Genomic DNA, 24307 nt, shown 5'->3' on the forward strand with positions numbered 1-24307 from the left:
TGTGGAAAAAATTTATAATACCATATCATAAGGTTTAGGTAAAGATTAAATAAAATTAAGTATTTCAAGCACTTAACACAGTATTCCTTAAAGGTTAGCTTTAAAACATTAGCTATGCTAATGGGAGGTTGTGTTTGTAAATTATATCTTATGGAAGGACACTAAATCTTGTCATTTCTATTCCTGTAAGGCCTTTTAATTATTTTTACTTGATATCTTTGCTGATAGGACCTTAGTTTAAGTCACTGTTTCTCAAAGTGTATTCCAGGGAACCCTGGTGGTCTCCAAGACTCTTTCAAGGGGTCATGGGGTCAAAATGACTTCATAATAATATAAGATATTATTTGCCTGTTTTACTCTCACTGTCTTCCAAATATTCAGCAGAATTTTCCAGAAGCTGCATGACATGTGGTGACAGCATTAGTCTAATGACTAACAGCACATGTGTTTGTATGCTCTTGTGCTTGAAAATTTCCTCACTTTTTATTTCTAATATGGTAAAGATCAGTAGATATAACCCAGATAACCCTAAGTTGTTTGAGGTCATCAATGATTTTTAAGAGTGTAAAGGGGTCTTAAAACCCAAAAGATTGAGAACTATTGCTTTAAGCCATCACTTGTTGCCTTAACTTCTTAATGTATCCCTACATTTTTCTAATTTCTTCAAAGTGCTCATTCAAAAATACAAATATGACTATATTAGATCTCTGTTTAAAATTTTTATATCTTCTATAACCTATCACAGTAGCGTGATAGAACAAACTAGCCTTTGGTTTCACCTAGGGCTGAATTCAAATTCCATGTCTGTCAGATCCTGCTGATAGACCCCCAGGAACAATTGCTCTTTCTTCACGTTTGTAATAAAAATCTCTGAATTTGAGCTTAGCACATGACACTACCTTTGGAAACAACTTTCTTAAGTTCTTAAGATGAGTGTGGTCATATGACAGTGGCCACTGGGAGATGAGCAGAAGTGGTATATATATATGAAACTCCTAGGTCAAGCTATCTAAAAAAGAAAGCTGGTTTCCTTCCATTTTTCCCTCTCTCCTGCAAGCTTCAAAAAGGAGCGTAGACAGCCTGCCTTTGTTCATGTTTAGCATCTGTCCAACCTGTGGTTGCTTTCTGCTTTAGAATGTAAGCTCCTTGAGGGCTGAATCAACCCGTTAACCCTTTGCGTTCACTGTTCCATACCTGATACTTGGCTGTGTGTTTGACACATGGATCCCTTGGATACATTGTGTTGACTAAAGTAAGCTCAGATGTTTACATTCCAGTCCTTGATTTGTATTTTTTCTTCAAGTGTAATTTGAGACTATCAATAAAGAGAAACATTAACTTTAAAAAAAAAAAAAAAAAGGAGCGTAGAGTATGCTCAGCCAGCTTTAGCCATATGGGTGAAGACGATACATACTACTTCACATTGTCTGCCCAAGTCTGTATTTTTTCATGGGAAAAAAATTAACCTCTATCTTGAATTAGTTTGACTGAGGAGGCAGAGACTTGGGCTAAACCTCAATCAACCGCCCGCATGAACTAGATCCCTGAGGTAAATGTGTTTAAAAGGCTCTATCTAGATATTTTTAGGTTCCTACACCAGTTTCCCATTAACCTGGGCCTTCTCTGAACAGTCTTTCATTTTTTTATTTAATCTTTCATTTACTATTAATGAAGTATGCTCGGCACTGTGCACAATAGTATAACAATATTTCATCACCATTCAATCAATATGTCCATCAATAATGTGAGATCCAAAATGGAAAAAAAAAATAAGAAGAATAAAATGGTGTCCTGATAGAGCAAAGCGACAGGAACTCAGAGGATCAATACCCTGGAACCCAGTCACATGGTTTCTGGGTTTGTCCACAAGTAGCCAGGACTTCAATAAATGACAGGGTTTTTTATTTATTAGAGAAGGACAATTAAGAAGAAAGTGGCTTAATTGGTGAAATAAGGAGTGCGAGCTGTGCAGAGGGGTACCCATGTGTGACTAAAGTAACATAGGCACATTTATCATCAAGCCTGGGCTATTCTAGAATCCAGGGCAAGACTGAAGTATGCAAATAGGAGGCAAGTGATCCAAGCTCATCAAGAGCTGTGGAGGCCAATTACAGAAGAAAGCTTCTACCGTAACAGAAGATATGTATAGGACGTTAGAATTATACCTTTTGTAGACGTGCTTTTCCACGTGAAAGAAATACATGTTTTCCATGTCTTTGGTTTAAAATGGAAATATGGCCCATTTGGAGAAGGGCGGTGTTATTATTACATTTTTACTAAAAATAATTTCTCATTTTATATTCTTTTTAGGCCAAACCGAATGAAATTGCTGCTTTTGTGGATCAAACATGGAATTAAAGACTCACACAACTGCAGAAAGGTAGGAGTGAAGGCCAGGAAGGCCTCTTTGGGGAAATCTGAATATGCAAGAATTGTAGGAAAACTGCCACCAAAGGTCTCAGATATCCATAGCATCAAAGTGGCTGATACGCAGGATATCAAAAACCTTACCTCTCATCTACCTAGGGTCTGTCTAAAGCTAGAGGATATGGCTTTTGCTTTTCTTCTTCCTTACAAATCTCATGCAAGTACTTCTCATTTGTATTTCTGCCTAGAATCCTGCTGGCAGGAAAGTCTGCAGAATGTAGTGTATAGGTTTTATCCCTCTCCGGGGCGTGGGAAACCCGGAAGGGTGTGAGCTTATGGTGATGTAATTTTTATCAATTAGAGTAGGGGCAGAGTTTCTGGGGAAAATAAATAACAGTTCAAAGCAGGCAGAGAAGGTATCAACTCTATTTTTCTTTCAGGTGGTTCTTTTCCCTTTGCTCTTCTGCTTCTGTGATGGATGAATGGAGATACCCTTGATGTGTGTGTATACTTACAATATGATCCACAAAAGAAAGACTCTGAGAATTATGTTTCTATTAGCCTCTTTACCTTCCTTCATTCAAGGAATCAAAGTCACATTTACAGGTTTTAAAGGGGAGAGGTGGAATTGTTTGAAAATGTGAAACACATTTACCAGGAAGGAGAGTTATCCGGGATTCTATGGTATTAAATTAAATACATTCTTTATTCATTAACGTCCATTTAAAATAGAAATCAATGTGTAATTGTTAATTAATTTTCATTTGGTAAAGATGTCCCAAACTCACTAGTTCAGCTTCTCAGATTGGTTATTTAAGAAACCAGTAACACATCTAAGCCATGGGGCTTTCATTGTAATTGCATCTGATTCCTGGACATTATATTAATCCTGGATATTAGTGTAATAATAGCCACTGATATACTTTTCATCTGTATTTTTGTAATAGCATGTATCCATGGAAGACACCAAATTGGTCATAATAGAAAGTTGGTTTTTTTAAAGTATATTTTAAAGGGGTAATTCCTTATGACTGGACTGCAATAGTTGATACTGTAAAATTGTATCATTTTTTTCAATAAGTCAGTGTTAATCCATCTGGCAATCTGTTTAAGTCCGGTATGGTGGTCGGTCATTAGAGCTGTTAATAGTCTAGTGTCTCACACGTTGTTCTTTCAAATAAACCTATAGAGATATAAATTTTAGGGGAATTATCTGTGAAATAGCTTAGTGTTTTTTGAAATTATAAAATTAGTCATAGAGGTATTTGATACAATGTTCAAGATTTTTTAAAATGAGTAAAATTACTTAGGAGAAATACCAGTGTTCCTCTCTTCCGACTACTTTCTTTACTTTTTTCCTGACTGTAAATATTCAGGCCCAATGTACAAAATATATTTTAAAAATGGAAAATTCAAACCATATATATTCTACTATCTAGAAACATCACCATTTAAAAAATATATCCTCCCTTTTTTTCATTTATCTGTGTGTAAGAGTAGATATTTGTGTCAAGTGTGCACATGTGAGTAAGGACATAAGTATATGTTAAGTATATGTTCTCTGCAAGAATTCAAGTTAGGAACATACTGTATTTTGTTTACCATTTAAACATAGGCGACATCACCAGCATTTAGTGTTGGAAAATGAAATCTGAGGGCAAATTGATTTTTTACTGCTTTGGGAGTTGTTGAGATGGTGGATTACTAAAATAGATTTTCAGATGTTAAATCAGCCTTGCATCCTTGGAAAAAACCTACTTGATCATGGTGTAATACTTTTTAGATATTTCTGCGTTCTGTTCGCTAATATTTTGTTAAAGATTTTTGTGCTTACATGAGGAACATGGGTCTATAGTTTTGCTTTGTTTGGTTTTATACTGTCTTTGCCTGAATTTGATGTGATGTAATTACTGGCCTCATAAAACAAATTAAGCAGTGTTTCCTCCTCTTCTGCATTCTGAAAAAGGTTGTGTAGAATTCATGTTAATTCTTGTTTAAATATTTAATAGAATTCTCTGGTGATTCCATTTTATCCTGGCAATACCTTTTTCAGGAGCTTTTAAATTATGAATTAAATTTATTTAATGGTTATATGGCTATTTGAATTATTTCATATTTGTTGAATTTTGGCAGTTTGTGGGTTGTTTTTTTTTTAAGACTTTATTTATTTATTTGACAGACAGAGATCACAAGTAGGCAGAGAGGCAGGCAGAGAGAGAGGGGGAAGCAGGCTTCCCACTGAGCACAGAGCCCGATGCAGGGCTCGATTCCAGGACCCTAGCCCCAGGACCCTGAGATCATGACCAGAGCTGAAGGCAGGGGCTTAACCCACTGAGCCACCCAGCTACCCCTAGTTTGTGGTTTTCAAAGAATTGGTCTATTTCTTCTAGGTTGTTGAGTTAATGAGAGTAAAATTATTCACAGTATTCCTTTATTATCTTTTTAATGGCTGTAGGAATCTGTAGTGATTTTTTTTTTTTTTTTGTATCAGGTAAATTTTACGAAAGTACAATACACAGCATAGTTTGATGAGTTTTGACAAAGACATACACCCATATAATGTTCACCCAAATCAAGAGGAAGAATATTTCCACCAGTCTGGAAAGTTCCCTTGACCTCCATGTCAGTCAATCAGCTGTACTCTAGAGGAAACAATTGCTACTGTTTCTATCATTCTAGAACAAGGGTTAGCAAACTACAGCTCACACTAGTTAAATATGTTCTACCTCTTGTTTGTGCAAATAGGTTTTATTGGAATAAATTCACACACACACACTTTTTTTTTTTTTTTTTTGTATTTTATACTACTGCTTTCATGGCTCAAGTGCAGAATTGAGTAGTTGAGATGCAGACATTATGGTCCATACTTGGACAGTCCATATTTTTATGGATTTTTTCAGTAATCCTGCAGAGACCCAGCCTCCTGAGCAATGAAAAATTGGCATGGCTGTAAAGATAGAGAATACCTTCTTTTGTTCCCTAGGAACATTTGCTGGTCACATTTGAAGGGTATATATTTACATTGCAAAGGGAAACGAAATTGAGAGCTGTTTGTTTTCATTTCAAAGGATTGTAAACTAGAAACATTCCTCTTTTATTCCTAGTCAAGATTTATGTACCTTAGGGAGGTAAGATTTATGTCCTTCAGGAGTGGAGGGCGGCTGTGTAGCAGTTTCTGTATAAACTCTCAGATTCATAATTATAGGATTCCTCTCCTGTGATACAGAAACCTCCTTTTTGTATTACAGGCCTAACTTTTGGCTTTCATCGCATTACTCTAAAAGGAATAGGATTGGGGGGCAGGGGGGAAAGAGGAAATTATGCATTTATGCTGCTGTAAGTAATAGTATTTTCCTTTGATCCAGAAACTTCTTGTTTGCTTTCTGGGCAAAAACAAATGAGTATACATACTAAAAATTTATCAGCGCAAAGCCTTAAATATTTAATATTGGGCCCTTTACAGAAAAAGTTTCCTAACCTCTGTTGTAGGGTAGTATTACTGTTCTTGAACTGAAATACATGCAATTATAAGTATATACTCTGCCTGGTTTCTTTTGCTCAGCATAATATTTTAGAGATATATCCATATTGTTGTGTGTATCAGTAGCTATTTTAATTTCTAAGTAAATTCCATTAGGTGGCTATTCCACAGTTAGTTAATGATTTCCTATTGATGAACATTTGAGTCATTTTGAGTTTTTAGTTATTATGAATAAAGTTATTCTGAACATTCTTATAGAAGTCTTCATACTCTACACCTAAAGGAGCTGGAGAAAGAACAAGAAAGAAACCCTAAACCCAGCATGAGAAGAGAATCATAAAGATCAGAGCAGAAATCAATGAAATAGAAACCAAAAAACAATAGAACAAATCAATGAAACTAGGAGCTGGTTCTTTGAAAGAATTAATAAGATTGATAAATCCCTGGCCGGACTTATCAAAAAGAAAAGAGAAAGGACCCAAATAAAATCATGAATGAAAGAGGAGAGATCACAACTAACACCAAAGAAATACAGACAATTATAAGAACATACTATGAGCAACTCTATGCCAACAAATTTGACAATATGGAAGAAATGGATGCATTCCTAGAGACATATAAACTACCACAACTGAACCAGGAAGAAATAGAAAACCTGAACAGGCCCATAACCAGTAAGGAGATTGAAACAGTCATCAAAAATCTCCAAACAAAAGCCCAGGGCCAGATGGCTTCCCAGGGGAATTCTACTAAACATTTAAAGAAGAACTCATTCCTATTCTCCTGAAACTGTCCCAAAAAATAGAAATGGAAGAAAACTTCCAGACTCATTTTATGAGGCCAGCATCACCTTGATCCCAAAACCAGACAAGGATCCCACCAAAAAAGAGAACTACAGACCAATATCCTTGATGAACACAGATGCAAAAATTCTCACCAAAATACTAGCCAATAGGATTCAACAGTACATTAAAAGGATGATTCACCATGACCAAGTAGGATTTATTCCAGGGCTGCAAGGTTGGTTCAACATCCGCAAATCAATCAATGTGATACAACACATTAATAAAAGAAAGAACAAGAACCATATGATACTCTCAATAGATGCTGAAAAAGCACTTGACAAAGTACAGCATCCCTTCCTGATCAAAACTCTTCAAAGTGTAGGGATAGAGGGCACATACCTCAATATTATCAAAGCCATCTATGAAAAACCCATCGCAAATATCATTCTCAATGGAGAAAAACTGAAAGCTTTTCCATTAAGGTCAGGAACACGGCAGGGATGTCTGTTATCACCACTGCTATTCAACATAATACTAGAAGTCTTAGCCTCAGCAATCAGACAACAAAAAGAAATTAAAGGCATGCAAATCAGCAAAGAAGAAGTCAAACTATCACTCTTTGCAGATGATATGATACTATATGTGGAAAACCCAAAAGACTCCACTCCAAAACTGCTAGAACTTGTACAGGAATTCAGTCAAGTGTCAGGATATAAAAGCAATGCACAGAAATCAGTTGCATTTCTCTACACCAACAACAAGACAGAAGAAAGAGAAATTAAGGAGTCAATCCCATTTACAATTGCACCCAAAACTATAAGATACCTAGGAATAAACCTAACCAAAGAGGCTAAGAATCTATATGCAGAAAACTATAAAGTACTCATGAAAGAAATTGAGGAAGACACAAAGGAATGGAAAAATGTTCCATGCTCCTGGATTGGAAGAATAAATATTGTGAAAATGTCTATGCTACCTAAAGCAATCTACACATTTAATGCAATCCCTATCAAAATACCATCCATTTTTTTTCAAAGAAATGGAACAAATAATCCTAAAATTTATATGGAACCAGAAAAGACCTCGAATAGCCAAAGGAATATTGAAAAAGAAAGCCAAAGTTGGTGGCATCACAATTCCGGACTTCAAGCTCTATTACAAAGCTGTCATCATCAAGACAGTATGGTACTGGCACAAAAACAGACACATAGATCAATGGAACAGAATAGAGAGCCCAGAAATAGACCCTCAACTCTATGGTCAACTAATCTTCAACAAAGCAGGAAAGAATGTCCAATGGAAAAAAGACAGCCTCTTCAATAAATGGTGCTGGGAAAATTGGACAGCCACATGCAGAAAAATGAAATTGGACCACTTCCTTACACCACACACAAAAATAGACTCAAGATGGATGAAGGACCTCAATGTGAGAAAGGAATCCATCAAAATCCTTGAGGAGAACACAGGCAGCAACCTCTTCGACTTCAGCCGCAGCAACATCTTCCTAGGAACATCGGCAAAGGCAAGGGAAGCAAGGGCAAAAATGAACTATTGGGATTTCATCAAGATCAAAAGCTTCTGCACAGCAAAGGAAACAGTTAACAAAACCAAAAGACAACTGACAGAATGGGAGAAGATATTTGCAAACGACATATCAGATAAAGGGGTAGTATCCAAAATCTATAAAGAACTTAGCAAACTCAACACCCAAAGAACAAACAATCCAATCAAGAAATGGGCAGAGAACATGAACAGACATTTCTGCAATGAAGACATCCAGATGGCCAACAGACATATGAAAAAGTGCTCCACATCACTCGGCATCAGGGAATACAAATCAAAATCACAATGAGATATCACCTCACACCAGTCAGAATGGCTAAAATTAACAAGTCAGGAAATGAGAGATGCTGGCGAGGATGTGGAGAAAGGAGAACCCTCCTACACTGTTGGTGGGAATGCAAACTGGTGCAACCACTCTGGAAAACAGCATGGAGGTTCCTCAAAATGTTGAAAATAGAACTACCCTATGACCCAGCAATTGCACTACTGGGTATTTACCCTAAAGATACAAACGTAGTGATCCGAAGGGGCACGTGTACCCGAATGTTTATAGCAGCAATGTCTACAATAGCCAAACTATGGAAAGAACCTGGATGTCCATCAGCAGATGAATGGATAAAGAAGAGGTGGCATATACACACAATGGAATACTATGCAGCCATCAAAAGAAATGAAATCTTGCCATTTGTGATGACGTGGATGGAACTAGAGGGTATCATGCTTAGTGAAATAAGTCAATCAGAGAAAGACAACTATCATATGATCTCCCTGATATGAGGATGTGGAGATGCAACATGGGGGGTTAGGGGGATAGGAGAAGAATAAATGAAACAAGATGGGATTGGGAGGGAGATAAACCATAAGTGACTCTTAATCTCACAAAACAAACTGAGGGTTGCTGGGGGGAGAGGGGGTTGGGAGAGGGGGAGGGGAGTTATGGACATTAGGGAGTGTATGTCCTATGGAGAGTGCTGTGAAGTGTGTAAACCTGGTGATTCAACAGACCTGTACCCCTGGGGATAAAAATACATTATATGTTTATAAAAAAATAAGAAATAAATTAAAAAATTAAAAAAAAGACGTATTCGTGGGCATATGCTTCAATTATAGGGGGTATAATTTCTGAGTTACAGTAAAGATGTATGTATAATTTTATTAAAAATCCTCATTTGCCAAAAGTGATTATATCATTTAATGCTGTCAATGTATTAGATTTCCAGTTGATCCAAATTGTCATCAGTACTTAGTACAATCAACCTTTTTAATTTAAACCATTCTATGGACATAAAGTAGTACCTTCTTAAGGTTTTCATTACATTATTTTGTTTACGAATGACATTGGACTCCTTCTTATGTGCTTGTTAGCCAATCATAAATCTTTTGTGAATTGTCTGTTGAAGTGACTTACTATTTTAAATTTTATATTCATATTATTATATGTGTGTTGTATATATAATAATATTTATATTATATCTTTTATATTTTGGATGAAAGTCATTTATCAGATATATATATTGTGAATATCTCTCCCCAATCTTGCCTTTTCATTTTCTTATGAGTACTTTTTGATGAGAAGTTTTTCATTTTGGTAAAGTCTTATTTATCTGTTTATTCTTTTGTGGTTAATGATTTCTGTGTCCAAAGACATCTTTGCTTATTCTTCAGTTAAGAAGATATTCTCTTGTGTTTCTTTCAGAGCTGTATCCTTTTAAATGTTACATTTAGGTCTCTGAGCTACTTTGAATTAACTTTTATATATAGTGGAAGAATGTCAAGGTTTTGTTTGTTTTGTTTTGCTTTGTTTTTCAGTAGATTGTCCCATTTTTCCAGCAACATTTGCTGAATATATTTTCCTGCTTAATTTCGTTGGTACCTTTATCAGAATGGAATTTACCACGTGTAGGTGAATCAATCACTGAACTGTGTTCTGTCTGCTGATTTGTCTTTTCTTATGTTAATAGTAGACTCATTTAATATTTGTGGATTTATGGTATATCTCAAAATCAAATTGTCTTCCAACTATTTTTCTTCTTCATTATTTTCTTGGCTATTCTAGTTCTTCCACATTTCCATGTGAATTTTAGAATCAGCTTGTCTATTTCTACAAAATAGTGTGCTGGGATTTTGACTGAATCTACAGATAAACTTGGAGATTCTTAAAATCTAGGAATTCTGAGTTTTTTCAATCTTATTAACATAATATGTCTATTTATATAGACCCTCTTTAGTTTCTCTAGTAATAATAGTTTTCATTATGCAAGTCTTAATAACCCTTTAATTAAACTTATTCCTAAGAGTTTAATAAGAAATTTTTTACTGCTTCCCCTCCCCCCAAATGGTCATTGCTAAAATGTAGAAGCACTAGTTATTTTTGTAAATGGACTTTGTCTGATGCAGCCTTGCTAAACTCACTTATCAGTTCCAAAATTTGTTTATAGTTTCATCTGGATTTTCTCTGTACATATCTTCTACAAATAAAAACAGTTTTACTTTATTCTTTCAAAACAAAACTATATGCCTGGATTCAGCTCACAGGTCACCAAATTGACACCTTTAGGAGTCTAAACTCTTCACAGTTTAGGTTAAAAAAAACTGAGTTCCAAGAAATTATATGCTTAATTAATAAATAGCTGAGCCAAGAAAATGGTCCTATGATTCATAGGCCAGGAATCTCTCTGTGACCAAACTCCCATTATGTGAATGTAGGACAGATCTCAGAGTAAATGTCTCACTTCTATTCTTGGCCAAGTTATGTTTAGCTACCTTTCCAAAGCGGTTCCAATCCTAGGGTGCTCCTCAGAAGCGTCTGTTCCCCCTGTACTCAAAAGTTATGAAAAGGATGTTTTTCCTCAATTCTTATAAATATTTTTCTTTATTCTTGGAATTTAAGACAGTCACAGAATATCTACAGGTGTGAGCCTCTCCATTCTGCCCCAAACTAGCCCATAATGTTTAGTCCACATCTGTAAATATCTTTTTTTAAAGATTTATTTATTTAAGAGCAAAAGAGGCAGGCGCTGGGGAGGCAGGGATGCCCATGTACCCAAGCATGAGTGAGGGGAGGGGCAGATGGAGAGACTTCTCAAGCAGATTCCCTGCTGAGTGTGGAGCCCTCCTGGTCTGGTGATCCCATGACCCATGAGGTCACAACCTGAGTAGAAAACAAGAGTGGGATGTCTAACCAACTGAGTCACCCAGGTGCACCTACATCTGTAATTCTTATTTTAGCTCAAGAACTTTTCTTTGCTTGTTAATTTTTGTTAATGTTCCTTTAATTGTTGGATTTCAGTTCTTGCTAGCTACTTTTTTTTTTTACGATTTTATTTATTTATTAGAGAAAGAGTGAGAGAGAGAGAGAGCACAAGAGGGGGAGGAGTACAGGGAGAGGGAGAAGAAGATTCCTCACTGAGCAGGGAGCCTGATGGGGGGAATCAGTCTGGGTGCTCCACGATCATGACCTGAGCCAAAGACATACACTTAACTGACTGAGCCACCAGGTGCCCCTCTTGCTAGCTATTTCATTCATTATTCATTCATTCATTCATTCATTCATTCATTCCAAATATATTTAACCTATAAATTACTGGCACTCTAGTAGATTATAAATCTAGTAGATTATAATCTAGTAGATTATAAAGTGTCAGCAAAAACATGTCCATATCATGCCCTTATGATACTTAAAGGTGAGTGAGGGGACCACTGTTCGGTTTTGTGCATAGTTCAAATTCTCAGTTTCCTAAGCTTTTGGTCAGAGAATAGAAAATAAATAAAATACCTCTTTCTTTTCCTACTACTTTTTTCCCCCCAAGCAGGTGATTTTGCTGGGTCATAGAGGCAAAGTATATGCTGACCATTAATCGCATACTTAGTGAATCTTATCCCAAGTTCTATAAAGAACATGACCGGCAGCATTGTTTATTTGTTTGTTTGTTTTTTGGGTTTGTTTTGTTTTAGTATTATTGAGAGTTTCTATCTCTTGTTAGTGGGAAATCAAGAGAAGATATATCAAAACCTATGAGACAGACATTTTAAAACAGAATTCATAATGACTTAATGTAATCAATTTATTTTCCTAAATATTGTTCCTAATTTTTTAAAAAGATTTCATTTATTTATTTGACACAGAGAGAGATCATAAGTAGGGGGAGTGGCCGGCAGAGGGAGAGGGAGAAGCAAGCTCCCAGCCTAGCAAGGTATCTGATTCAGGATTCAATCCCAGGATCCTGGGATCATGACCTGAGCTTAAAGCAAATACTTAATGGAATGAGCCACCCAGGCACCCCTATTTTTCCTAATTTCTAATGTTTTCTAATATCTTTTATTAGATTTTATTTTTAAGTTGTTGGAAATGAATGTCTCATTATTCAAACCAGTTATTCTTCTTGAACTATTTTGGAATGTAAGGGGTTTTTTTGTTTTTGTTTTTTAAATAATCCACTCTTCTTTAACTATGACTATCAATATTTCTAATTTTAAAACACAAAAAATTGCTCTGTGACGGAAAATAGCTTAAACTAAGAAAATTATTGGCGGAAGAAGTTATAAAAGTCAGAAGTCTTTATACAGAGTCACTTAGCATTGGATTTTCTGCTAATTCTCTTTAGTGAGTACTTATTTCCTGTTGGTAAGTTTTATGCTCATTTTTTTAAATTACAAAATAATTGCTGCTTCTATAGATAGGTTTGAACTCTAGGTGAAAATGTTTTGTGCATCAGTTTCAAGTCTTTTTGGCAGGCTTCTCTTCATTTTAGTACTAAAATGGATATATTATTTGCAAAAATATTATATACAGATTACTGTGTGTAGTCCATTTATTCTTTTTCAGATTACATATTTCTCCCTTGGTTCTGGAATCATTAATGTGACAAAAGATATGTACAGGAAAGAATGATTAATTTGCTTTTGTTCTAAGTACCAGAATCCTCTGTGCTAATGCAGTCACTGCTTTAATCTATTGGTAGCTCACCATCAGCGATGGTAAGGTGAAAGAAACCTCCTCTGTCAAAGAAGTCTGACCTGAAGTTCTACATCATCTAGGAAAAGTGGAGCATTATCTTGAATTTTAGTTAGCAGGAGAAAAAAAAAATGAGAGAGAGAAAGAGAATAATTTGATGTAGTTTGATGCTAAAGATGACTGTGTCTGAGAATCTGCTCACAGTGGAAGAACAGATCACAAATTTCAGCATTTAAAGAAAGAGTTTATTAATTACACACACACACACCCAAAAAACCCGTCTGGTTTCTCTAATTTTTTATATCTTTCTGGTAACTGGTTTCTGATTTACCTGAAGAAAGGGAGCATAATCTAAGGTACCACTCTTTAACCAATGAGTTTGGATATTTGTGTATGTAAAGAAAAACCTGAGGTCTCAAAGTATTCCTAGATTTTTTTCTTTTTTTGAGATTTTATTTATTTATTTGACAGAGAGAGATCGCAAGTAGGCAGAGAGGCAGGCAGAGTGAGGGGGGGAAGCAGGCTCTCCGCTGAGCAGAGAGCCCCATGTGGGGCTCGATTCCAAGACCCCCAGATCACGACCCGAGCCAAATGCAGAGGCTTTAACCACTGAGCCACCCAGGCGCCCCAGTATTCCTAGATTTTTCATTTCTCCTTGTTGACTTACTTCAGGGTTTCATTTCTTTCTTTCTTTCTATTTTTAAGATTTTTTTATTCATTTAGGGGTACCTGGGTGGCTCAGTGGGTAAGCCTCTGCCTTCAGCTCAGGTCATGGTCTCAGGGTCCCGAGATTGAGCCCTGCATCGGGCTCTCTGCTTGGCAGGGAGCCTGCTTCCCTCTCTCTCTCCACCTGCCCCCTGCCTACTTGTGGTATCTCTCTCTCTCTCTCTGTCAAATAAATAAAATCTTTTTTAAAAAAAAGATTTTTTATTCATTTATTTGAGAGAGAGAGACTAAAAGAGAGAGAATGAGATGAGGGAGGGCCAGAGGGAGAAGCAGACTCCCCATTGAGCAGGGAGCCTGATGTGGGACCCAATCCTGGGATTCCAGGATCCTCATCTGAGCCAAAGGCAGACGTCTAACCGACTGAGCCACTGAGGTGCCCTAGGATTTCAAACTTATATTCTTATAGGGCCCAGGTAGGTAATGAAAAGTCTTGATTTCGGCTTGGTTTAAAACACGAGGGATTTGCTAGTCTTAGAGATTATGAGCCCTACCTAAAGGCCCTCAAACCCTGTACATTGTTTTTAGACAAACTCAACCCTTTGGAGAGGGTGAAGGGATATAAGCAAAATTCAGTCATGAAGATACCAGTTTCTTGCCCTTCTCCAGGTATCTGACACTAAATAGCTTCTCTTTAATTCTTTGAATAGCTTTGGGAATGAACTATCACTGTCCCCATTTCATCAAGAGAGACCAAGAACATGTGTATGCATTTAAATAAAGGCGTCCATTTGTACTTGTATGGATTATTATTATACGTGTAGCTACATTGAAGGTAGCAAAAATGACATCAAATCTAAAGACAGTCAAATGGGACTTCAATATTAGCTCTGCCACCAATGCATACATAATATGACAAACTCACTTAGCCCCTCTTTGCCTCATTTTTCATCAGTAGAATTGGGGTTTGTCATACTTTTTAAGAATTTAGAGAGCCACAGCATATGAAAATACATGGTAAACGTAAAAGATCAAGAGCAAACCAAAGTAGGCGTTAACTTTCACATGGTAGCAACCTCCAAGACTATACAGAGACAACATGGTGGAGGGTGGGGAGATGGGTAGCTATAGAACTATATTAGGCAGAATGAAGATTTTCCAAAGATGTCCCCATCCAAATCCCCAGAACCTGAACACATTGTAGTACAAGGCAGAGGAATTAAGGTCACACATGGAATGAGAGTCGCTAATCAGCTGTCCTCCAGATGGGGAGATTTATCCTATAATCATATGGTCTTTAAAAGGGGTGGGGAGGGACAAACCCATTCAGAGTCAGAGAAGATGTAGCCATAGGAGATTGGAGTAATGCAGTGTGAGAAGGACTCAACTTGACTCCACTGCCAGGAAATGCAGGCCGTCTCCAGAAGGTGGAAGGGTCAGGCAAACACATTCTCCCCTAGAGCTTCCATAAAGTAATGCAGCTCTGCTGGTGCCTTGATTTCAGTGTGGCTCATTTCAGGACTTTGGCCTCCAGGAATAAAGAAGATAATAAATAAATGTTTTTAAGCCACCAAGATTGTAATAACTTGTTACAGCAGCAATAGGAAACTAATACAAGAACTGACAGGCAGACAAGGGCAGCCGGATGTTCTCCGTTATGAGTGTCAGTGACTCTGAGCCGTTCACAGGAATGTCAGAGACTGAATACAGTTGGATGAAGCCTTTTCCTTCCTACCTGGTAGCTTTCTGGTGATTTGCTTGAGCTATCTCACCACTCAGAGAGATGCACAATAGAAATCAGAGAGAATTCTTGGACAGGAGCTCCTGTAATGGGGACAATTTTAAGGGTGATAAATTAAGAAAGGTGCCCCTCTCTTAATTATGCTGATGGGCTTCATGAATATATACAAATGTTGAAATTTATCTGTACACTTTAAATATTTGCAGTTTATTATGCATCAGTTATACCTCAATAATGCCATTTTTTAAAAAATGAAATATGATTCTTCTGATTTTTAAGTGTCTCTCTCTGTGCAATGTCTAGCAGTGGGCTCAGAGGTATCTCTGGTGCTGTCCTGTGATGAGGCCCATGAATGTCACAAGATTCATAGCTTGCTTCCCAACATGAGTCCTGAACTGCAGCTTCTTGGTGGCTATAAAAATGGGATTTGGGGTTTCACTTGGCACCTCATTTTCTTAATGTAGCAATAGCTAATTCTCTCTTTTCCCTTTATAGCTTTCTTGGGGTACAGAGAAGCAGAAAAACATATGTATGTCTCCTCCTGAGTTGTCCGTTGTCCTAGACTGCTATGACCAGAAGGGAAAGGCTGCCCTTATTTAGTAGGAGTGTGTGGGAAACAAATCAACTTGGGTTAATTCCATCCATTGACTGTCACTCCTTGTGGGCTCTCCTTCATTTCCAAAATTCCTAGTTTAAGATGTGCACAGGGACTACCTCATTGCATGAAAGCACTACAATATCGGAAGGAACTGACTCCTTACTTTCCCCTTTTCTGCCTCTAACCCCTTAGGATCCATCACTCGCTTATTTTCTAGCTTCCAGGCTCTACAGGTGCAGTAGTGAGCTTTGGGCTCATCAAGGCATGGGATTTATTTACCTGCATCCACTCCAAGTCCTCTCCATGAACTCAAGCAAATCAGTTTTTTTTTTAAGATTTTCTTTATTTATTTGACAGAGAGAGATCACAAGTAGATAGAGAGGCAGGCAGAGAGAGAGGGAAGCAGGCTCCCTGCTGAGCAGAGAGCCGGATACAGGACTCGATCCCAGGACCCTGAGATCTTGACCTGAGCCGAAGGCAGCGGCTTAACCCACTGAGCCACCCAGGCACCCCAAGCAAATCAGTTTTTATTCTCTTGTCTATAAGACGGGAATGATATGACTGCTCCCTTCTTCACACTAATAAATGTGATTAATACTGGAGACTGGAAATAGCCACACAGTTCTAAGTTCCTCGGAGTTGTGGTTAAATAGAAATTATGTAATACATATAGGGGTTCATCATAGACATGCCTAATGAAAAGGGGAAAAAAGTAGAAGAAAAAGAAAGCTGTTAAATGGAGAAACAAAGTGCTCTGGACATTAGGAAGAGTTATTACAAATTCCAGAAGTCCCTTTTAAAGCTGAGATTAAGCCTGAGTCCCATTAGTGAAAGTGCCTCATTCACTCAATCACTTAACCTCTGTGAGAGCCTGATAATAGTGGTATCTCTTTTAGTTTCTTTTGCTTACTCTGGATAACCCCAAATTTTGTTTAGGATTTCCTCTAAAATAGTTGTATGCAGCTTGATGTTTTTCTCTTGATATTTTCTCAAATATAAGCTGTCTTACTAGTTTTAACAGTAGTCTGAATACAGTGAGTTAAACTCACTGTAATGATTCAAAATTGGGTTTTGTATTAGTATATTACAAAATTGTATGCCTAGTCTCTTTTTAGAGGTACGAAAACAGGTAGCATTTGAAACAAGTCTGTGAGACACACTTTTCTCTCTCAGTCTCCCTCTGATAGACACACATGGGCACATACATACAAACATGCACACACGTGGACACAAACACCCCACCCAGTGTAGTTGCTTATCTCTTGAACTTGAGAAAAGCCTCATCTACTACTCAGTGTTTGCAATCTTTTATGTTTGCTTATGCCTTTAGAGTTCTGTGTTGTTTTTATCTGTTCTCCTCCCAGATAATGAAAGGGATACACACAACATTCTGTATATTAATGCCATAAACGTCTGCCTCTGGCAAAGCCTTAACATATGAACAAAGAAAGGAATTGTTCACACAGCAAAACATACAATGAGAAATGAATATCAGTGGCAGAAACCTCTCTGTTAGAGGGAATTTCAGATCATTTCAATGTTTACATTTGCAACTCAAGCATATTGACAGAGCAATGCAAATAGATGTACACGAGGAAATGCAGGAAGAAAATTATTTGCACAGATACTGCAAAGATTTTCTAGCTATGTGAGAAATGAAAATGCATTTTTGCCATAAATGGTAAACTGAATGTTATTAACAGGACAAACCTCATGTAAAAGGGAGATAAGCAGAAATTGATTTGAATATTATTGCAGGGCAAAGTAAATAACCACGATGCATTCAACCTTTATAAATGTGCAAAACCAGATTAATTTTCCCAATTACAAACCTTAATAATATTAAATGACTTTTAAGACATGAAATAGGATAAGAGATTGATGGTAATGATAATCCATAAATGTGTTCTAAGGGATATTAATAAATATTTGGTTAAACAAGGTGGGGAAGAGATGGGGAAGAGCGAGAAAACACTGTGTTAAATAAAGTTAAGGAGATATCCTCAAGACTTCTCAACTCCAAATCTCTAAATAGAAATACAGGGTGTGATATTTCCAAACTTTTTGGACCTTGAAACTCTGTGACAAAGCACTTGAGGAACTAAAAGTTCTGAGGAACACACATGGAACTGAATGTGTCTTCCCAACTGTTTCAGACCTAGAGTTAAATGGAACTCCACATTCTATTCCAGTCACTGCTATGGTGGCTAGTGTTGAAATCTGATCTTCTAGAAATGAGAAAGAGTGTAGAGAAATGCAAGTAGAGACATCATTGTTCTAGAATCCAGTTCCTGAAACCGAGGTCTCTATTGCTATAGTTGTAGAGGTTATGCCAGAGAAATGCTAACCCAAAAGTCACAAGGAAGCACCGCCAGATGGTTCACAAAGTGTTGACGAAGTCACCATGTAACAGGCCTGAAACTTGATTTTGTTATGTCCACTATCATAATATCAATCCCAAAGGTATAGACTCAAATTACTTCTAAAAAAATTCACTTATTTACAATGGAAAACACAGTTGTGAGAAGACAGCCAGGCGTCCAAGTCTCTGCCTGGCATCCCTTCTCTTTGTTGACTGATCTATCTCGGAAGCCTGATTAAAATAAGAAGCTTATTTGGTGACCATGGATCAAAGCAAGAGGAGCTAGTGATATGACCTACATCATTAATGGCATCATATCAGGCTTTCAGAGGCTGATCCACCATACCCCAGAGACAGTCACAGTCCCAGGAGTTCCAGCCTCGGTTAGGGTAGAACATTGCATGAGCGCTGCTAACTTTTTACCATCCACACTGCTCTTCAATGTTTTTTGTGAGATACCTCATTTTGACTAAATCCATGCTTATTAAGTGATGATAATGCAGTTTAATCTGCATCACTAGGCTTAGACATACTGTTATAGACGGGATTCACCTAAAGCTACACCCTAATAAATGGGTTGGAGAAACCTACTATCACCCACTATAATTTTCCATAACAACAGTCTCACAGCGACCTTATTACCACATTGTAAGACTATCTGACTATCATATCTTTTTATTTGCTGCAGAGAGAACCTGGCAAATTCAGACTTCTCCGTTGCACTATCACTTGTCTAAAGGTGTTAATCAAGTAGACACTGCATAGATACACATGGGATATGACTGCGCATGTGTCACTTACATCTATCAGGATTTTCTCTAGCCACAGCCAAGAGAAGGGAAGATAAGCAGTGATAAAGGGCTAATACCTCTGGGAATAGCCTGCAACCTGTGACAGACTCCAGCCTCCCTATCCCCAGATATGACAGCTCCGAAGATTATTTCGCATCATCTCCCAGGGGTTTCCAGTGAGATTGAGTCATAATCACCCAGTTTCCTAGATTGTTCCCTAAGTCCATCATATTGTCTTCCTTTTCCTGTCTCACTTCTCCACTTCCTGATTGGTTCTTCCTAGGATCACTTCCCAAATAAGCTACCTGCACCTGAAATACTAGTCTTGGAGTTCCAGGGGAACCCAACTTAAGATGATGTGTAACTACAGTGTTGATTAGCAATCTGCTCTAGACCCAGAAATGTTTACTTTCTTCCTGACAGCTCAATTAACTTTGAATTATTTTAATTACCTCTGCCTGGACTTGTGTAAGTCTGTAGAATTTCAATTTGCTTGTATATTATTGATCAATCCATGGCATGTAGTGACTATTCTACTTTTCTTGGAAATTCAGCCTTGTATCAAATGAGTCAACATTCTACTTGTGGTTTGGTCCAGGTGTAGAAGCTACTGATTGTGCCATTAAAGAAAGCCAAATGGCAGTATTCCAAACAGGCTGATCAACAGTGATGGTAACCTGGTGATAAAACCGCTCTGAAAGATTCAATTCCTCCTTTCCTTTTCCCTTGCTTTGGATCAAATTTTCCATAAATATTTTTTCAGTTCCTAATTGTGCATTATTTCTAATAGAATATAATTTTTATGGTGTTGTGCATGTTTAAGGATTAATTACATTTTTTGGAAATTTGAGCAAAAGGTAGATAAATGAGCATGGGATGAATCAAGATTCATACACTGTGCTAGCTGTCCACAACTGTTACGTCCCTTAGACCAGAAGGAGATTACATTCAGTGTTTTCTAAAGAATTTTTCTAATTCTAAAATTTTAATTTCCGTGGTTCCAAGTACCAAAAATTATCGACAGTTATTGCTAAATTGATATAAATTGTTATTATTAAAAGCACAGGGAAATATTTGCTTCTAGATTCTAGAAGCAAGGATATGTGAGATTATTTATACTTTTTGCATTTGGAAATTAGCTTTAGGCTAACAATTTTTTTAATTAACATATAATGTATTATTTGCTTCAGGGGTGCAGTTCTGTGATTCATCAGTCTTACACAATTCACAGCACTCACAGTAGCACATACCCTCCCCAATGTCCATTGCCCAGCCATCCCATCCCTCCCATCCCCCTCCACTCCAGCAACCCTCAGTTTGTTTTCTGAGATTAAGAGTTTCTTATGCTTGTCTCCCTCTCTGGTTTCGTCTTGTTTCATTTTTCCCTCCCTTCCCCTATAATCCTTTGTCTTGTTTCTCAAATTCCTCATATCAGTGATATCATGTGATAATTGTCTTCCTCTGATTGACTTATTTCATTCAGCATAATATGTTTTAGTTCCATCCACATCATTGCAAATGGCAAGATTTCATTTTTTGATGGCTACATAGTATTCCATTGTATAGATATAGATATAGATATAGATATAGATATAGATATAGATACCACATCTTCTTTATCCATTCATCTGTTGATGGACATCAAGGCTCTTTCCATCGTTTGGCTCTTGTGGACATTGCTGTTATAAACACTGAGGTTCATATGCCTGTTTGGATCACTACATTTGTATCTTTAGGGTAAATACCCAGTAGTGCAATTGCTGGGTCATAGGATAGCTCTATTTTAAACTTTCTGAGGAACCTCCATACTGTTTTCCAGAGTGGTTGCACCAGCTTTCATTCCCACCAACAGTGTAGGCTAACAATGTTTTAAAATAACTTCTGTGGGTGCCTGGGTGGCTCAGTCAGTTTAGCTTCTGACTCTTGATTTGAGCTCAGGTCATAATCTCAGGGTAATGGGATTGAGCCCCATGTCAGACTCCATGTTCAGCTGGAATCTGCTGGGGTTTCTCTCTTTCCCTCTCCCTCTGCCCCTACCCCACTTGTGTGTGCAAAATAAGTGAACAAATAAAATAAATAAAATCTTTTAAAAAAAATAAAAATAACTTCTGCTTTAGGTCAGGATAGAACATCAGAAAGAGTTTTTTTTTTCTTTAAAATATTATTTTTAAGTAATCTCTACACCCTACATGGGGCTTGAACTCACAGCCCAGAGATTAAGAGTCATATGTTCCACAAACTAAGCCAGTCAGGTGTCCCAGATAAAATGTATTTCTATGTTATGTTTTCAACATAAATATCCAGGGCACCTGGGTGGCTCAGTTAGTTAAGTGTTTGACTCTTGATTTTGGCTATGGTCATGATCTCGGGATTTTGAGATGGAGTCCCAACCACATCAGGCTCCATGCTGGGGTGAGCCTGCATGAGATTCTCTCTCTCCCTCTCCCTTTGTCCTTCCCCACCCCCCTGTCCTTCTCCATCTTTAAGCAAAATAAATAAATAAAAATAAAAACAAAAAAACAAACAAACTTGAATATCCAAATTGGACAGCATAATGCAGTGATTCCTAATATTGGTATAATAAGGAATACACTAAAGTCATGTTTTGATTTAAAGAATTGCTAATCTTTGAATCACTACTATTTATTGGAAGAGCAGGAGCTGGACCCTGGGAGTAGCATAGTTGGTTCATGTGTTAAGATAGATCTTTATCTCTTTAGCATGGTATAGAATAGATATGACTAATTTATGAAATGAAATAGCCTTTACAATAGAAAAAAGAAAAGAATCAGAATTGTTACAAGGCTTATACAAATCTTTAAACTTAAATGTCTCTGAATTCCTTTATGTAAATTAATCGGAAATACATAGCTATCATCTTTATTTTTTAAGAGATTTATTTATTTATTCATTTATTTATTTATTTATTTGAGAGAATGAGCGACAGAGAGTACAAGCAGGGTCGAGAGGCAGAGGGAAAGGGAAAAGCAGATTCCCCACTGAGCAGGGAGCCTGCCTGACATGGGAGCTCCATCCCAAGACTCTGGTATCATGACCTGAGCCAAAGGAAGATGCTTAACCAGCTAAGACACCCCAGCACCCCCACAGCCATCATTATCTTTAAAATACACTTTTATTTATTTTATTTTAAGATTTTACTTATTTATTTGAGAGAGAGAGCAAGAGACAGAGCATAAGAGCGGGGGCGGGAGAGGCAGAGGGAGAGAAAGAAGCAGACTCCCCAATGAGCAGGAGTCCAGTGCTGGGTTTGATCCTAAGACCCTGAGATTGAAAGCAGATGTTTAACCAACTGAGCCACTCAGGCACCCCAAATACACTTTTATTTTTGAAACAAAGAACTACACCTTCCAGTTTTCTTAAGTCAGCTTCTTTAAAACACAAAAACAAAAACTCATGTGTAAGAAGCTGTAAGCCTTCAGGGAGCCACTCAACTAACTAGAACTCATCCTTTGAAAGGTGCTATCAGTGACCATGGAAGACTGTGGCATTTTATTTTGTAAGCTTTACTCTTCCCCAGAATATGAAAGACCTACTTTGAAGGTGGCATTTTCCCCCTCTCCCATAAGTAGAAGATGGATAAATAAGAGAGGAAGCCAAGCAGTGCCCGGAGGGAGAACTCTGTTTTCCTAGATTCCAAATAAAGCTCACCGTTGAGCCAATCACACACCTCATGAAATGCTCAGTGGCCTTGGTGGTGGCTTTTCCAGTTGTATTGCTTTCTGGATCTTAGTTATGTCACTCTTAGTCCCACTTCTCTCAGCAGCAAGTACCTGCTCATCCTACTTAGTTTTCTCCAATATTCTAGTATTTTAACATCTCTTAGCAAAATAACCCTGTTCTTTTTGGGGGAACATCTGTTTGTGCTCCTAGACTTTTTCATGTGTGAAATGTAATGACAGAACCACTTTCTGGATACTTCTGGACACAGGAAACAGATGTTGGCCAAATGGATTCCGAAAACAGGTAGTAATGAAAAGCAATAATTACTCTGAGATTCTTCATTCTGACATAATCATGAGGCTCCCATGGTCTTTCCTCATTGCCTGGGATATATGGAAGCATTTTGTTGAAGCACTGAGGGAAGAAATTTATGTGCCTGGGTTCTCAAATCCTAGATTCAGTGATAGATGTCTTTTATACAGAATAATTTTGTTTACATGTTTTTCTTTCTTAGACTGTTTCCTAAGAGTTGCTCACCATTATCTTGCTAATTAAACTTCTCAGAATCTGTGAATCCTAAATTTGGTTATTGTGTAATTTTAAGTTATATTTTCTTTACTGCTCCAGGCATTTAAGTATCTAGATATAATTAAAGTAGGCTAGATAGTAATAGCAGAATACATTTACAGAGTGCGTATTACTTATATGTACTATGTCAAGTGTTTTCCATATATTAACCTTCTAAATAAACATATAAGGTAGGTCTTTATTAATTAGCCACATTTATAAATGTGGCAGTGAAGGCCTGGATTACAAGAATCATGCCCAAGGTTTCACAGCTAGTGCCTTCTAGAACTGAAACTCATATTGGCTAAAAAGCTCTAAATAAGGAATTTTGTCTAACTTCTCAGTTCTCAAATAAATAATTAAAAGAAATATACTTGAGAAATATTAATAAACTAAAAATAGAAATAAATTACCAGCTGTCATGATCCTCTCATAGCTCACAGATTGCACCCTTCTAACATATAAATACACATCAACAACAAACATTTGGCTATGCTCCAATGTCAATTAGAAGAAATGCAGAATAGAGAACTCTACTTGAGCACTTCAAATTCATAATCATATTCTATTATTGCCCCACAAATGCCGTTTTCTCCTCCAGAGCAGTGACTACTAGGCTTTACTTAATTTATCCTTCCTTTCTCCCTTCTTCTTTCCCTCCCTCCTCCTTCCCACCTTTCTTCCTTCGCTCCTTTCCTCCTTTCTTTTTTTCTCTCCTTTCTTTCTTTCTTACATTTCAGGTCATGTTTGTCAA

The 24307-nt window shown here is 37.2% G+C and overlaps 1 long non-coding RNA gene across 1 annotated transcript in view; it reads left to right on the forward strand.

Annotated features, from left to right (window-relative positions):
- The first annotated feature begins 2310 nt into the window (after positions 1-2310).
- The window catches only part of LOC123950997, an 85737-nt gene continuing 63740 nt past the window's right edge, over positions 2311-24307 (forward strand). The window contains exon 1 of the long non-coding RNA XR_006820325.1: positions 2311-2380. This is a non-coding gene — a long non-coding RNA (uncharacterized LOC123950997). The remainder of the gene's footprint in view (positions 2381-24307) is intronic.

This window comes from Meles meles, chromosome 9 (assembly GCF_922984935.1).
Source record: "Meles meles chromosome 9, mMelMel3.1 paternal haplotype, whole genome shotgun sequence".
Classification (NCBI taxonomy): Eukaryota; Metazoa; Chordata; class Mammalia; order Carnivora; family Mustelidae; genus Meles; species Meles meles.